Genomic DNA, 17,972 nt, shown 5'->3' with positions numbered 1-17,972 from the left:
TGAATGAAATATTTTAAATAAATGTTAATAGCAAAAAAAAAAAAAAAAAAACCCACATTGTCCTGCATGCACAGCCTTCCCTGCATTCAACGAACTAAGTATTTCCATAATTGAAAGTTCATCTTCTCAAGTACAGTGTGAAATTCTCTATATCACAGTGTTGCGATATAGAAGCTAATTGGATAGAATCAAAATCTTAATTCAGACAGGAAATAAAGAGTGTGTTTTCTTAAAAGGAAGGACATATTTTCCATCTGTAATGTAAAAAAAAATGGGCCCATTGCATCCTTTAAGTAATTCCTGAAAATTCCTGCAACAATACCAAAAGGCATTTAAATCCTTCCTTAGGTGCATCCAATTGAGTGACAGATATATTTGACTTTTAGGGGAAAAAACAATGAGATATTAGTATGTGTCCAGGAAAAATGTGTCTGATACTACTGAAGTTTAAGGTCAATGATCTATATTTAGTTTATAGTTCTTTTCCATTTTCCAATATCCTACTCACAAAAGATGTAGTGACATTCTAAGCAAAGACAGAATGACACTGGTAGGAAAGTATCATTTTACAGTAACATTTTAAAAGGGGTACATGTCAGTAACAGTTCTCTAACACTTATTCTACCTAAACTTTCCTTATTCTTTTATGCAGTAATATTCTATTTCCGCACAAATAAGCAAAAAGAACAAATCAATTTCCATGTCACACAAAAGGGTTCTGAGTGGGTAGTTTCTAAGCTTTGAATGATATCATGATGAAGTTTTTGTTCGGTCCACACACAGCTTCTGAGCTAGGGCTACTTCTCCCATTACATTTGTACTCCAGCAAATTTTTTAAGCATGAGACCTAAAGAGATGTATTAACTCCAAAGAGCCACCTACGTGCTTAATTCTTGATTTATTTTTTTTTTTTCTGTAAGCCACAAAGAAAAAAAGTCTATGCAATTTCTGATGATTTTTATTTCTTATTTTCTTTCATATTGGCTGTTTCCACTTTTCCTCTTGCAGAAATTTCCATAAAAGACACTAGACTACAGGTCAGCAGTTTAAGAGGTTTATGCTTATTTAACTCATGTCTTACCAATAACTGGGAAAATATTCCAAATTCACTCTAAGTAACTGTTCTTCTATTGAAAACACCAGGGCTTAGCATAAGCAAATAAATTTTAGTTATGCTAGGAGACCAAGCTACACTTCTGCAACTGATCCTGAATCCATTCTGATAAGACATAAGTGAAAGCGTGAATGAGCTCAGGTGAATTTCATATCATTTCCAGGAACATGTGGCCTATAAAATCACTTGAAAAAATTATACTGAATTTTTGTTATTTTTTTTCCGAAACCATAGTACAATTTCCTTTTTGAAAACTTGATTTCAAAAAGCATTTTCATTGTAAATTCCCCACCACCCCCAAAATGCTACTTTTAAACATTACCTACTCAAAACCACTTAAGTGCTAACTTCTGAATTACTCATTGCAGGTGAATATTAACTTAGATCAAAACTTGGTCTTAAAACTAATTCAAGATATCTCCTGTGAGAGCTACAGTTCTTCTCAAGACACTGATATGACTGAAATACCTACAGGGCCAATTTTGCTTATCCATCGCTCCTACATAAGATGGAAAATCTGAGCTATGCAGCACCAGTAGCCCTGCAGTCTTACGTTTGCAAAACTGTAGTTTAGAAAACGAACGTGTATGGAAGGTGTTTTGTGCCATATGACTTCTTCCCCCAAAATTTTCATAAAGGCTTTAATACAGGTTGTAAATGGAACATTCCCAGAGAAGCTGCAAGAATCAAAGTTTTTACATATTAGCACTTGTTCAGTCTTCAGCATGGCAGATGTGGGGGGTATCTTTAGCTCCACATAGATGCATAATGTTGAAACATGAAAATGCTTCATTCTTAAATTCATCATTTTACTTAGCGGTGTTTTTTTCTTGTTTTGCTTTTGAAAACACAATGCAAGACCTAGCTTTGTTTGGAAAAAGAATAAAAGAGTGCCTTATGTACCCTAAGCAAACTTCACAGGAAAAACTAATGAGCAATTAAATAAAAGCATAACTGTATCTGATGCTGTAAAATGAATAACAACATTTTCAGAATCAGATGTTGTAAGTAGTTGAAGATAACTGAATGAAGACGGTCACATGAACCATTAATTATATTCAAAAGCAATGGAGAAGAAATCATCTGCCAAACAAAAAAAGATAAAGTGACAGAAATACCTCCAATTTCTAAGAATTGTAAGGCTGTTTTAAAGTAAAGGAATGGAGCACAGTTTAAAGATGTAATGTTAATAATGTAAAACATCGCATGAAGTAGAAGGTGGAGGGTGACAATTGTACAGATCATCTGTAAGAAGTATTGAAAAGATGTTTTCAGAAGTTTATTAGTGATTATTAGAAATGCTTCATTGTATTGTAAAGCCATTACACACAGATTTAAAGAAATTTATAAACCTGCTTTATTCATACTCCTTGTTCAGCTAAACAGTTAGCTTAGATTGTACAAAAAATTCCATGAATAAAGTTTTTCAAAAGTTTCCGCCAACAGAAAGCAGGTAGTAATCATATATATATATTTTTAAAGTCATCTCAAAGAAAAAATAAGAACTTCCAGATTTTTTTAAATACAAATTTGAAATATTTCTTCAGAAGGCTTAAGTGAGACTGAAAGATTCAGAGATTTATTTATCTAGTTAGTTCTAGATGTCTAGTGTCCAATCTATTTTTTAGATTTTTAAAATAGTTTCCATACAAAGTTGCCCAGATTCTCTCCAAAAGTTGACCTCTTTCCTGTTGAATACTTCAGTACAGAGCATTCCTGGAAAGGAGGAAACTGAAGTAAACCAAAAAAACATTTAGTTCTCCTTAGATCAAGAGACTCTAGACCATTCTGAAAGGAAAATCTGAGTTGCTCTTGAACTTTCCCAAGCCAATTTGTTCATACTGACTTTGCACTTAAGTAGCAGCTTACACAAAAAATTATGTTTTGTAGAATATCTTCTTCCTTACTCCAATTCACAACTGATACAGGTAGATGGTCATAAATTATTATCTTATATAACAATTACACGCTCAATATTAGCTCTCAGTATCTCAAGAAAGAGTCAGATATCTTTAATCAATTCTTTTCAGTCTCCTGTTTAATTCTATTAGAGATTTGTAAAGTCATTTTCACAGCATGTCACTGTGTGTTCTGAAGTTGTGATGTACTTAGTTCATGAAATTCAGATTAAACATGCTCTGTTAGGGCTAGAAATCAGAAATTGAAAGTCCTAATTACAATTCTGAATTCATAGTGTGTATGTATTTTACAAGGAATCACAAGGACTGTGTGAATTAAAACTTTCATTTCCTTTTCACTCTCACTATCTTCCTTAGTGGTTTCTTAGCTCAGCCTTAGTCTTTTCACTAAAATGCTTGATAATGGGTTCTCAGAAAGGACAGCTGAATACTCACAGACCTTTGCCCAAGGGATGGGAGTACACTCCCACCATAGCACCACAGGTCCAGGCTCAACAAGCACATTGCAAGCCTGCTTTTTCAGACTGCAGAGATAAGACTCAGAGAAATTTAGCTTTGCTCCTTGGACACTCCTTCTCCTGCTGCAGTATCTAGACCAAACTTCTTATATTTCTATTTCAAGCTCCTTTTGGCAACCCAACTGTTGGTACTGGACTAGATGTTCAAAGGAAGGGTTCCCCACACACATCATGCTACTGATGCTATGTGGAGTAAGTGGGTTGTACTGATGACATGATGGGCTCAGGTAGGAAACCCCAGTTATCCAGGAATCTTGGAAGTGCTCATTGACTGGCCCAAAGACAAAGGTTTCAGAATATTGCCAGAAGAGGAGGTAACGCATGCTGAAAAGGCTTCGCTATATAGTCCACTACCAGAGAATTAGAAGAAATGTGCCTTGTTCATTGATGGGTCTTTTCATATTTAGAAACCACTGGAAGTGGAAGGCTGCTGTCTGGAGTTCTACACAAGAAGTTGCAGAAGATACTGAAGGAGAAGGTGAATCAAGACTATTTGCTAAAGAGAAGGCCATCCAACTGGCTTTAGATAACACTGAACAAGAGAAGCGGCCAGCTTCCAACCGCTATATTGACTCCTGGATGGTGGCAAATATCCTGTGGGGGTGGTTACAGCAATGGAAGCAGAACTGGCAGCACAGAGGAAAACACATGTGGGTTGCTGCACTATGGAAAGATACCGCTGCCTCAATAGAAAGCATGGTTGCAAAAGCACATCACGTAGATGCCCACATAGCCAAGACTCTTGTTACTGAAGAAGATCAAAACAACCAGCAGGTGGATCAGGCTGCTAGGATTTAAGTGGCTCAGGTAGATCTGGACTGACAACCTAAGGGTGAATTACTTCTATCTCAGTAGGTCCATGACACCTCAGGCCATCAAGGAAGAGATGCAGCATAACAGATGGGCTCAGGATCAAGGGATGGACTTGACCTTGGATGCTATTTCACAGGTTAACCACGGACATAATATGCGCTACATTAAACAAGCCAAGCATGTAAAGACTCTTTGGTATGGAAAATGATGGCTGGAGCAAATATGGTGAGGCCTGGCAGGTTGATTATATTACTCTCCCACAAACCCACATGGAGCCACCAGATGGCTTGAAGCATCCTGTGCCACACACCAGCACCTGAAACACTATCCTGGGCCTTGAAAAGCAAGTCTTGTGGTGACATGGCACCCCAGAAAAAAGAAAGAACTGAGTCACTTCAAACGCAATTCAGAAGGTAATTTTCAGCCGTATCTCCCACACCAGAAGAAATGGAGCAGTGTAAGGAACATTTCCAAAAGCTTAAAGCCAACACTCAGACAAAGGTAAGTTGGATGTTTGGGAACTTCAAATCAAAAGCTTTTCCATAGTACTTCATTGTGCAATATTTGTTTTAAATACATTAGTTCCATCTGTAACACGCATAGATGGTTCAGAAGGGACTATTCATGTTACTATTTAATCATGCTGATAGTTGCTTGGAGTAGTTTAAGCTGAGTTCAGAGAAAGTTTTTGCAGTTTTTGTTTGAAGTACAGAATGTACAGGGTAGATCATCAAGTTCTGATGTGCTCATCCACCCTCCAACACAACCTTTGGCCAAAAATAGGGAACAGCTTGTAAAGGCACAAAGTCTCTGAATGACAACTTCAGTGAAAAATGCATATGCTTTTTTAAGTCACAGAAAAACTATTAAGGAAATATAGCATGAAGGATCAAGACAGTAAGTTCAAGGATCAGCAAAATGCTCCATTTTTTTTTTTGCTTATATATAGTAATTATAAGACAGCTTATTCCAGGCCAAGTTTCTCATGGAAGCTTGAGCCTGAAAGATTTTATATGAATACAGTGTACCTCTGTTATTCTTCATATTTCCAGTTTCTAGACACACAGAAGCAAAAAGTTTGTTACACTATATTTAAGCCTCCTAATTTTTCTGAAGTAACTGTTGTTAGAAGAAATTCCCAAGTTTGCTCACTTACTGGACAAAGCTCTTGCAGCATGAAGGACAATTCAAAGGAACAACGCTTCACACAGCATTACTTAAGGCAGTCACAGGAGTAGCAATGAAACCCCTTACTGCAAATCTCTGGAGTTCATCTTCTGCACTCACTGGCATTCTGGTAAGCTGACATGATGACACTACATAGCACTGCCTAAACTATGAAAACTCTAAACAGAGCAAGAAGAGACACCGCTAACTCTTTATCTCTGGCTATTAATCCATTTTGGGAATGAGACAGAGAGACTGAATGAGTAAGATATCACAGATTACATTTTTTCCCCTTCCTAGACCAGATACACAGTGAATTTCAGTCATTAGAGCATCACAGTTCTTTCCAGTGTAGAAGTGTTGACTTTGGCAAAATGAGGTATGGCAGAGAGCAGGCAGCAAAACAAAGGAGCTGGACTTTGATGTAGACATGACTTCAAGAAAGGTGAAAAAAAATGACGTGGGAAAATGTGATGTAAAGACATCATTAGAGCTGAGCGTTTCAGTTCCTGGAGAAGGTAACTGCAAGCTTTAGGGGAACTATCATAGAATGCAAGTCAGTATGAGCCAAGGTGGACTCACTGCCTTCTGCTCCTAACAGGATCAGAAAGCCAGTTCAAACTTCACCATTAGGTTTTAATATATGTCATTACATCTATGGCTCATGTGAAGTGACTCACAAGAAGTTCAAGTACTCCCTCTAGCTACTTATGTTCTGAAAGAGTAAAACTTCTTTTCCATGACAAAAGACAAAACAGTTCCCATTTGGGAAATTCACCCCCACACCTGCCCTTTCTCCCAAGCTATCCCCCCAAGGTTCTTCACTCCTCCACAACTTGCCTGTCAACATGCTACTGAGCACGTGGCAGGAACTCAGATTGTAAAAACATATTGCAACAAGGGGAATTTCCCCTGTCACCGATGACAGAAGTTGCTTTGAGATACTAAAGTAGGAAAAGTGAAACAAATAGAGCAAGCAGAACAGGAGACTCTCCCATTAGCTTCCCTCTCTTCCCCATAAATTAACATTAACAATATTTACGTACAGCAAAAAATAATCAGAAAGTGGTAGCACAAAGAGAATGGGCAAAGTTTCAACTCTAGATGGGCAATTCAAACCTCCCCTGTCAAGACAGGAGAGGAAAAGGACAAACAATCATCCAGCCCACTCCTTCAACTCCCATGCTGGACAGTGACTTCACAGTGACAGCACACTTCCCAATATCCTCCCTCATGCAGATCTAGTTGGTTTGTCCCTCTGTAGAGAGTCTGATATGGAAGACAAGAAGTTGACTCGTGATTGAGGTCCAGATTCCAATCTCACCACTAAGTGGAAAAAAAAAAAAGTTGCTGGTTAAGATCCATGCCTCTAGGTATAAGAGATGTAGGCATATTAACTTCCTTTTGCAGAATGGGATGCAAACAAGTAACCTCAAGTTTAAAAATAATAATCTGATAGGAAGATTAATTGTCCAGCTCCTTGAAAGAAAGCTAAAAAAGCCTTAGATTTTCCTTCTTTTTTTTTTTTTTATTTCAGATGTACTGTCTGGGCCTTTTTTTTTTCCCCCCTGAAATTCCTCTAAATACAGTAAGTAGCCAGATGACACAAAACAGATTAAATAGCTTGATGCAGTACAGTTGTCAGCTGTAAAAGGAACAGACATGGTAGACGGCCTATCAGCTCCATTACCCTAATCACTTTGGTTCAGTGCTGACTGAAGGGGCCTGGAATATAAAGAAAAACTTAACAGTCTAAATGAAGGAGAAACACCAGCTAATGCCTCAGGTTGTACTCATTTACATTTCTAGAAACTTCAGCCAGTGATCTTCAGAGTTCTGAGCCTGCTGTAGGGTCTTGCCAGAATTACATCTGCCCTACAAAAGCTGAAGAACATTTGATCCTGCTAACATTGTCATAATCAGTCTGTTCAGACTTGTAGGTGAGTATAACAGAGCTTTTAATGCATGGCCTGGAATGAATTACTTAACATCTGTGCTACATACAACTTGTAAAATAGGAACAGTAGCATCAATCTACCTGATACAATGGATTTCAGATCTGAAACACTACATCAGAAAACTACTGAGGTATACCAAAGCAGGCTGCTGCCATTACTCAGAAATGCCAATGTTCCTCACATTGATCAGCTGAGGAGCATTCTTTGCAGCACTCAGCCACTCCAGAAAGTCCACCTGTAGTACAGTGCAAGCACAGGGCCAGTAGAAGAGATGGATCATTTCACTGAAGACTGCTCCGGCAAGTGATTAGATAAAATATAAACCTAAAAGAAAATAGTTTCATGTCTCTCTTCTTTTGTGTAAAGATTTCTAATTCATGTCTTTGCTTTGCCTGTTAGCGAGTTATGGTGGAGACAGAGAAAGCTTGGAGGAGATTGTTCCACGGTGTAAGCTGAGCTAGCACCACTAAAGACAATGTAATTTTGACAACTTGTGTCCTGGATATCTTCAGTCACAAGCACAATTCCTCAACTATTTAACTTGGATAATGTTTTAAGACTGCAATTTTTACTTGACAGCACTGATATCCTGTTCATCTACAAGAGCCCATGTACTTCCAGCATAGATCTTCTCAAACTTTATATTCATTTATATTAACAATTTTTGCAAAATACTTCCCCTTTGTTGTTGTTGGAGAGTACAATGACTAAATGTGACTTCATATTCACCCAGAAAGGGGAACAACCCAGGGACAACATAAGAACAAAAACTTAAAGATGGTATACTTGCTGCTTGCTACCTGAGAAACTAAAAATTTATAAATCAGTAAAAGAGATTACGCTTATATTTAAGTTACTTATACTAAATATCACAAAGCAAAGGAACATAAGCATAAGACAGTGAATACCTACACTGTCATTAAAGTACAATTTTGCACCTGTCTTTAGTGTAGCTTTTTCTTTTACTCAATTGTCATGGATGCAAACAAGCATTAAATCAGACTACTGCTAGCAAGTTACTGGAGTCTGAGTGAAATTGAAGAGATTTGTGATCTCCTCTAAATTGAAAGCAGTGTAACATAAGATACCCAAGGAAAGTCGGAAGGTATCAGATTCCTCTCTCTTCCTGCTTTATGCTTTTCATACATCTATTTCATAGGCTTATACAAAACTAGACAATAACAGCCTCCTTCCCAGACTGACATTTTTATCAATTGAAAAAGGCCGCTTAGATAGTAGGCAACACATAACTTGCAAATAAATATGGTTTAAATATCAATTCTGGCAAAAATGAAGACTTACACAATTAGCAACACTTTGAATAAATACAACTCAGGCCTGTTGCCAGCAAAGCTCTTTTGCCACTGTTACTCTTTTGAAAAGGCAGGACTCTTTCACAATAACAGCATCCACCTTTACCCAAATTTCTGAAGAGACAAAAACTAAACTCACAGAAAAAGAAAGGATAAAGAAAAACCAAGACCTAATTTCCAGAACTCTCTTGAACAGTATAATTAGTAAGCTCTTAGGGGGAAGTTTATCTGTTTCACTAGATTATTTGTAAAGGGACATGAAATATCTGAACTATGTCTTGCACATGCTAGGAGCTGTTTGGTTCACTTACGCTGCTTTGTCATTCTTCATAGGCTCTTCTGGCCTCCCCACTGCCTCTATTGGTCAGAGAAGGCCCAGTGCCACGCCATCTGCATGCCAGACTCCTCCAGCAATGCCAAACCACGCTGGGAAGGACAGACATTCCCCAGGGAGTGTCCTAAGGCACTGCTCCCCTAATGACCTTTAATGAGTTGCTTCTGGAATTTTAAACAAGCTAGTGAAATCAATGTTGCTCACACAACTGGATTAAAGAACATTTTGGTTCTGGGAAATGGCTATTTTACTTCTTAGTTAGGCAAGAAAAAAGGATGAGCTGGATATTTTGGAGAGAGCTTGGACAGTTAATCACAGCCTCAGTTTACTACAGGTCACAGAAGATTCGGTGCTTGTATTAGTTCATCTCCCCCAACTCCAGCCACTGCTTAAGAAAGTTAATGTGCTAAATGATCATAAAATCATAGAATCTTTATGGCCTCTGGCCTTGAACATCTCCAAGGACAGGGCATCCACATCATCTCTGGGCAACCTGTGCCAGTGCCTCACCACCCTCACTGTAAAAGACTTTTTTCTTATATCTAACCTAAATTTACTCTCTAAATTTGAAGCCATTTCCCCTCATCCTATCACAACAGACCCTCGTAAATAGTCTGTTCCCTTCTCTCCTGTAGCTCCCCTTTAGATACTGAAAGGCCACAATCAGGTCATCTCAGAGCCTTCTCTTCTCCAGGCTGAACAGCCCCAACTCTCTCAAGAGAGGTGTTCCATCCCTTGAATCACTTTTGTGACTCTCTTCAACAGGTCCATGTCTCTTTTGCACTGAGGACTCCACATCTGGATGCAGTGCTCCAGGTGAGGCCTCACCAGCTCAGAGCAGAGGGGCAAGATCACCTCCCTCACCCTGCTGGCCACGCTTCTTTTGATGTGGCCCAGGATATGATTGGCTTCCTGGGCTGCAAGGGCACATTGCTGACTCATGTCCAGTTTCCCATCCACCAGTACCCCCAGGTCTTTTTCAGCAGGGCTGTGCTCAATCCTTTCATCCCCCAGCTTGTACTGGTAGCAGACGTTGCCATGACCCAGGTGCGAGACCTTGCACTTGGATTTGCTGAACCTCAAATTTCTCCTGGGCTCACTGCTCAAATCTGTCTAGGCCCCTCTGGATGGCATTCCAATTCTCAGGCATGTTGACTGCACTCCAGAGCTTGGTGTCACCTGCAGACTTGCCGAGGGTGAACTCAACCCCACTGTCAATTGTCATTTAGAAGATACTAAAGAGTATCAGTCCCAGCACTGACTTCCGGGGGACACCACTCATCACTGATCTCCACCAGGACATTGAGACATTGACCACCACTCTCTGGATTCAATCCTGCAGCTATTTCCTCCATCCACCAAACAGTCTACCCATCAAATCTGTATCTTTCCAACTTGGAGAGAACAACATTGTGTAGTACCTTGTCAAAGGCCTTACTGAAGTCAAGATAAATGACATCAGCAGCTCTTCCCTTGTCCATTGATGCAGTTACACCGTCACAGAAGGCCATTAGGTTGATCAAGATAGAAGACCACTAGGTTGGCCAAGATAAAAAAAAAAAGATATTTCCACTACACTAAGATTCCTGTAGATTATTACAAGAATCTCAAGAGTCTGTACCTTCAGAAATTTTCATTAAATCTTACTGGCAGAAAATTATTCATTAAAATAAATATCTAAACATGTTATAACCAAGAATAGCCAAAGGCAAGTGTCACCTCAGACATCATTTCAGACAGTCATAAAAATGTTGGTTGAATGATGTTAGAGCAGTTAGCAGAGAAAGAAATTACCAGCAACCAAGCTTTGTGCTGTAAACCAGCAAGTGAAGTAGTTCAGAGAATGGACCTGAACACAGCATCTGTTACAGCATGAGCCCCTTGCTACTGACCAAGTCAGCCATTTCTAATAGGCCTACTGCAACACAAGCAAGTAACCATGCCTTCAAGTCTCACCAAGGATATTCTCATTTGGGAATATGATGGTCTTGAAGCCTTCTGTATGCTGCTAGCATGAAAGGTCTCTCTCTCTGTAGCATTCGCTAGTTATGACTTAGAACTAAGCAGTTCTAGAGCAAGGAGGCAACAGAAGGAAAGGAATAGCTTCAAGAACTATGAAATGAGCTCTTTTGATGAAGGAAAAAGGCCTCAAGAATAAACATGTTATCTACACCCAAATTTTTATGATGTGCTCATTCAAAGGTGAGGTCTAGATCCTAAAGGCAATGACTGAGAACTTCCCACAGCTACACCACTCAGCCACAAGGACTTTATCAGTGATGATTTATGCATAAGGAATCTCAAATACATATCTATATTTAACACGGATAAGTCATGGCATGATGCAAACAACATAGATGAGTCAACATAGCAGCTTAAACCGCATATTGGGAAAGTTTGTTATTCGTTAATGACTAATAGTAGTCAGAAAAAATGTTGTGACAATCCACTGCCTTTTTTTTTTTTTTTTTTTTTTAAGTTTCCTGAGTTCACGCTCTCTGCACATGATTCTAGCCTCAGGTTTCTCAAGGTTTCTTCATTCATTCCCCTCCCTCCTCCCCATTTAAAACCATACTTGTAATAATCCACACCCAGGTATTCTCTAAGTCATGTTATCACACCTATCACTTAAATAAAAAGAATGTCCTACTAAAGTAAACAGAAAGACCTGATTCATCATGGCACATAAGGAACAGTTTTATAAACGGCCATGATCCTTCTCATGTAAGAGCTCCACATGCATGTCTGTTGGACAAGTTACTTGATTCTGCTCATCATAGTAATTTTCTGAAACTCAGAAATCGTAAGAATTTGATTCTGGAGAATAAGAGGTAAGTATACTCTAAAGTTCTAATTTTCAGTGGAAATGTAGCTCTCCATCTCCCCTAACTGTCTGAGCAACATGTCTGCTGCCAATTAAGGCTGATATGGAAAACAAGTTGTAGAGTCAAAAAATTTATTTATACATCAGCTCAAGATGTTGCATGATTTTAACATGAGTACACTTAAGTTCTTTGAAGTATTGTTCAATTCCAGCAACTGAATTATAGATTAGGATGCTAGACTACTCTTTCAAAAGAGCAGTTTCCCATCCAAGCTGTATTGTAAATGATCCATCAAAGCAACTCCTGCCCCTGTACTCAGCATTAGTGAGGCCTCACCTCAAGTACTGTGTTCAGTTTTGGGCGCTCCAGTACAGAAAGGACACATTGAGGTGCTGGAGCAGGTCCAAAGAAGGACAACAAGGCTTGTGAAGGGCTTGGAGAATATGCCCTATGAGGAGCAACTAAAGGAACTGAGGCTGTTTAGTCTGGGGAAGAGAAGACTGAGGGGAGACCTCATTGCTCTCTTCAAATACCTGAAAGGTGACTGCAGTGAGAGTGGGGTTGGTCTCTTCTCACTGGTGACAGGTGTCAGGACAAGGGAAAATGGCCTCAAGTTGCACCAGGGGAGGTTTAGGTTGGATATCAGGAAAAACTTCTTTACAGAAAGGGTTGTTAAGCACTGGAACAGGCTCCCCAGGGAGATGGTTGAGTCACCATCCCTGAGTGTGCTTAAAAACCACTTGGATGTGGTGCTCGGGGACATGACTTAGGCGGTGGGTTGTTAGAGCAGTATGGCTAGGTTGTGGTTGGACTTGATGATCTTGAAGGTCCTTCCCAACCTGAGCAATTCTATGATTCTATAATTAAGTGATATAGCTGCACCACTAAGAGAAGAATTACACTATTTTTCAGTGGTACTACTAACATACAATGTTAAATTTTTGGCTTATTATCAGAAAATAAGTACATTTGACTTTTATTTAAATTATATTGAATAAATAAAAATGAATTTTGTAATACCAAAGTGATTCAAACAAAACTGAGCATGAAGTGAAGAACCATTTGAATCAGAGGTGCTTTACTGAATCAGACCTTAATACAGAATGACACAGATCCAAGTAACCAATGTAATGGTTTCTTAGTCTTAACACATGAACAGATGAGCACTAGCAGACCAAGCTCCAGCATTATGGCAGTACATACCAGATGATGGGACAGAAAACAAGCACACACTCCAGCTTCCGCATTGCAAAGTTGAGATTTCTCCTTCAAGCTGGAGAAATGGATCATTCTCTCTCAATGACTCCATTATGGAAACAGTAACCTCCAGCAAGAAATGGGAGCACTAGGGCAACAATTTCCCCAACCACCAAGCAAGACTTTCTGCAGCTCATCTGTCAACACACTTATTCCTCTGGCATTTGGAGTGACAAATGTGATGGCAAAGTATTTCCACTGCCAGTCCATTCACTTGGCTTCATTAAAACAACACTTAAATCCAGAAGACTCCATAATGAATAACTTCCTCCATTTTAAGTTAAGTAATCTCTTAATTGAATGTTAATGAAAGGTTCTGGACTACCAACTCTGCAGAAGGAAGTCCTCTCTAGTGGTAACAGAGAGCAACCACACAGGCTTGCCCCCATGACATTTCATTGCATTTATCAACACTGAATAGACAGGTTTTGCCCTGGGGTAAATTCAACTGTTTGGTCACCCATGCCTTCTGTGCCTGGCATGAAGAACACCACCTACTGTCAGCTGAGAATAGAGTTAGAACTGAACATAGATCAGCTTATTAGCACTGCCACAGGCAGGAGGGGAAGAAAAACAAATCTTTAAAACAAGTCAGACCACATTAAGACAAAATTTAAATAGTAATTTGGAAAACAACTCTTTACTGAAAGGAAAGTAAACACAGCTGCTACTTCTGAATGATAGGCAATCAAATCATGACCAGTCCAGTCTCCTTTTGTTCCTCAGTCACTAACCATTTCTGATCCAGTACAACAGCTGTAATACTGTATAGAAATGCACTAATGCTCTAGGGAGATGTCCTGTTTGGGATAAAACATTTCTACAAAGCTAACTTAAATAATCCTTCTAGATTTTCCTTCTGTTATCTCAGTACTGATGATTTACAGATTTCACAGGAAGCATCCTATCAGCCAAGGCATGACTGCACTAGTAAAGAATCTCCATATTTCAGGGAAATGTGTAGGCCAGTTGTTTGCTGGACAACATACAGATGTAATCTGGGAATGCTCAAAGATTCAACATTAAGTTACTTTTCCTTTTTGTGGTGTTTTTGTACAGATACTCCATTTTCACCGGAACCGTGGCCTTATAATGTAGAAGCTTCCTATGACGTGCAACACATTACCATACGTGCTTTTCCTTTAACTCATCACTTTTTCCAGACCGCTCCCACTCTGATCAAAAGAACGTCACTATGCAAATTGCATTAATCTGTTCCAGCCCTTGAGACTGCACCAAAAGTCACACCTACAAAGGCTAATGCTGCGGAATATACAGCAGTGCAAATATTGCCATGGATTTAGGCCAGGAGAAAGGATTTTGAGAAAAAAGAGCTGATGTCTTAACAATATTTTTAATGTACTGTCACAGAGTATATATATCCCTGGAGACTCTCTCTTGACTATGCTGCAATGGAAATAATGAAGCAAGGAAGCTTGGGATAAATGACAATTGAGTTATTCTAGAATGGAACAAATGAAAAAAAGCCTCAAAAATAAAGACTACAGTCTGTAACAAAGAAAGGCTATAATACAGCTTATAACTTTCACTCTTTGCTCATTATTGCATTAAATCTACAGGAAAGGTTGTATGATGGATCCAGGGAACTACAGGCCTGTCAGCCTGACCTCAGTGCCCGGGAAGGTTATAGAACAAATCACCTTGAATGAGATCACACAGCATGTACACGACAACCAGGGGATCAAGACCAGACACTGTGGGTTCACAAAAGGCAGGTCCTGTCTGACCAACCTCGTCTCCTACGACTGGGTGACCGGCCTGGTGGATGAGGGAAAGGCTGTTGACATAATCTACCTAGACTTAAGGAAAGCCTTTGACATTGTCTCCTAATGTATTCTCCCAGGAAAGCTGGCAGTCCATGTACAGACATTCCTTGCCAGGTAAAGAACTGTCAGGAGGGCCAGGCATAGAGAGTGGCAGTGAATGGAATTAAATCTAGCTGGTGACCAGACACAAGTGGTGATCCCCAGTGGTTGGTACCGGGGCCTGGCCTGTTTAGTATCTTTATTAATGACCTGGACAAAGGGATTGAGTGCACCCTCAGAAAATTTGCAGATAACACCAAGTTGGGAGGAAGTGTCAATCCGCCTGAACATAGGAAGCCCCTACAGAGGGATCTGTGTAGGCTGGATTGCTGGGCTGAAGCACATGGGATGAAGTTTAACAAGACAAGCGTCCCGCACTTTGGTCACAACAACCCCATGCAACACTACAGGCTTCGGGAAGAGCAGCTGGAGGATTGTACAGAGGAAAAGGGATCTGGGGGTGTTGTGAACATCCAGCTGAACATGAATCAGCACTGTGCCCAGGTAGCCAAGAAGGCCAATGGCATCCCAACTTGTATCAGGAATAGTGTAGCAAGAAGAAGCAGGGAGGTGATCATCCCCCTGTACTCACTACTTGTGAGGCTGCACGTTGTGTACTATGTTCAGTTTTGGGTCCCTCACTACAGGAAAGACATTGAGGCCCTGCATCATGCCCAGCGAAGGGCAACAAAACTAGTGAAGAGTCTGGAGCACAAGTCTTATGAAGAGCGTCTAAGGGAACCGAGATCATTTAGTCTGGAGAAGAGGAGGCCCATGGGAGACCTTATTGCCCTCTACAACTGCCTGAAAGGAAGTTGTGGAAAGGTGGGGAGTCAGCCTCTTCTCCCAGGTAACTATGATGAGAGGAAATGGCCTCAAGTTGCACCAGGGGAGGTTCAGGTTGGACATTAGGAAAATTCTCCAAAAGAGCAGTCAGGGGCTGGAATGGGCTGCCCAGGGAGGTGGTTGAGTCACCATCCCTGAAGGTGTTCAAGAAATGCGTGGATGCAGTATTTAGGGACATAGTTTAGCAGGCATTATTGGTTGTAGGTGGACAGTTGGACTGGATGATTTAGAGGCCTTTTCCAACCTTAACGATTCTGTGATTCTATAATAAATATTTCATAGTATTCTGTTCTGATATATATTTATAAGGACATTCTAAATAACACCTCTCATTGTGATACTGTTTTAATGCAGTATAGAAACAGTCATCTCACACTGACTAGCCATCTACTATGCTACTGTTACCTATTTCAAAAAACAAAGTAACCCCCATTACACTTCACCACAGTATACCACCACCATTTTTTCAACACAGCAGGGCAGAAAGGGACCAAGAAGTTACAGACTTCAAACCTATATTACTTCAGTGGATTTTTTTCCTAGAGTAATTAAAATAATACTGGGACTCTGAACATGTGAAAGAAGTATACAGGCGAAAAACAAGGTATGACAAATTCCAGTAGTGAACTATACAACTGTAAGGATAGATGGCAGCAGATACAGCTGCTTTAAACAAGTTTGGGATCACCCAAGAAAGGTAGAGGTCACAATCCAGTAATAAAAAACAAACCACTTACCCCTTTCTTAGGATCAGGGCTCACCAAACACCACAAAGGAGGCAGTCTCCACATAAAGATGCTTCCCTTGTGGCTGCCAGCCCTTAAATGAGGTTAGGGACCCAGGGTCCATCCCTTCTGCTCACACAAGTGAATAGCTTGCACCTGTGCTATCAGGGCTGGCTACACCCCTTCACCAGGTGCTCAATCACTGGTTCAAGCTGTGACCTAACTGTTCCCATACAACAATAGAACACAAAAGAAATTCATCATTGGTTCCTCACAACATAAGCCTCTCAAATCAGTACCCAGGTATTTAAAAATTATCTTCCTTTCTTCTTTGCTGACCAGGCAGGATTCTCACTTATTCTCCTTCTGTCACCTACCTAGCTGTTTTCTTCCAGTCTACCATATTTAACTGTCACAGGCTTTGTTTGTTTAAATCACAGCATAGGGTATTGGCAATTCTCAAACTAATAGGTCAACTAAATAGTCTTTCACAATTCAGCTCTTTGGCTTATGTATTAAAAAAAAAAAAAATCAGTGTTCAGTAATCCCATCCCCCCCTCCCCCCCCATGACTTCCACTGGTTACTTCATCCCACATTAGCAGGCAAAACCAAAAGGGAGGTAGAATTTTCTAACTTTTTTTCATTCTAAGAGTGAACTACTGCAGCTTCTCAAGCACAAAAAAAATAAATTGTGAAAACAATGCCCAATAATTACTTCTGCAAAGCCACTGCAGCTTCATTAAGTAGGTCAGAGGAGGGCAGTCCCTCCCGTTACAGAGACAGGAAGAGAGAAAGCTCAGCTTTAGCTTTTTTCCTAACAACAAGTGACGGAGCAATCAATGCAACAAACCAATAACCTTCTATATATGATTCTTACATGTTAGACGCAAGGAAGGAAAAGTAAAGAAACTCAAATATCAAAACATGTTATTTTGCTGCAAATGTAACTATTAAGTAATAATTATCAAATAATAAACACTAATTCCTTATCACTGCTACAATTCTCAGTGACCATGCTATTGGTTGAATTTCCCAAGTGGAAGAATCTCAGGGTGAAGTCTAGTTCAGTTTATCCTGTAACTTCAAAGAGAGGCAAAACAGCTGTTGCAGATTTAAGTTAATACTGCCACCATCACTACAGTGTTCTGACCTTATTATGTATAATGATAGCATTAAGTTTGTTTATTTTTAAACACAAGAGCAGAAGATCAAGGCGAAGCAATCAATAAGGTACAAATTTTGTTTACTGAAGCTTCCATAACTAAATCATTTAAAATTTGATTCAAAGTTAAATAAATCTTATACCTGAATGCCAGAACAAAACAAAACACTGACCACAAATGAACTCAAAACAAG

General features: G+C 39.7%; 1 long non-coding RNA gene across 2 annotated transcripts in view; it reads right to left on the bottom strand.

The window, feature by feature from the left end:
• LOC110401877 overlaps positions 1-17,972 on the bottom strand; it is a 127,036-nt gene that overhangs the window by 62,957 nt on the left and 46,107 nt on the right. The window contains exon 1 of one of the 2 annotated variants that reach the window (XR_002440661.1): positions 16,628-16,818. The exons of the other annotated variant lie outside the window; for it this stretch is intronic. This is a non-coding gene — a long non-coding RNA (uncharacterized LOC110401877). Of the gene's footprint in view, positions 1-16,627; positions 16,819-17,972 lie in introns of those variants that run through there. 2 annotated transcript variants of the gene reach the window in all.

Source organism: Numida meleagris, chromosome 6 (genome assembly GCF_002078875.1).
Source record: "Numida meleagris isolate 19003 breed g44 Domestic line chromosome 6, NumMel1.0, whole genome shotgun sequence".
Lineage (NCBI taxonomy): Eukaryota > Metazoa > Chordata > Aves > Galliformes > Numididae > Numida > Numida meleagris.
The sequence above is the reverse complement of the archived record's forward strand: the minus strand, read 5'-3'. Positions and strand labels throughout refer to the sequence as shown.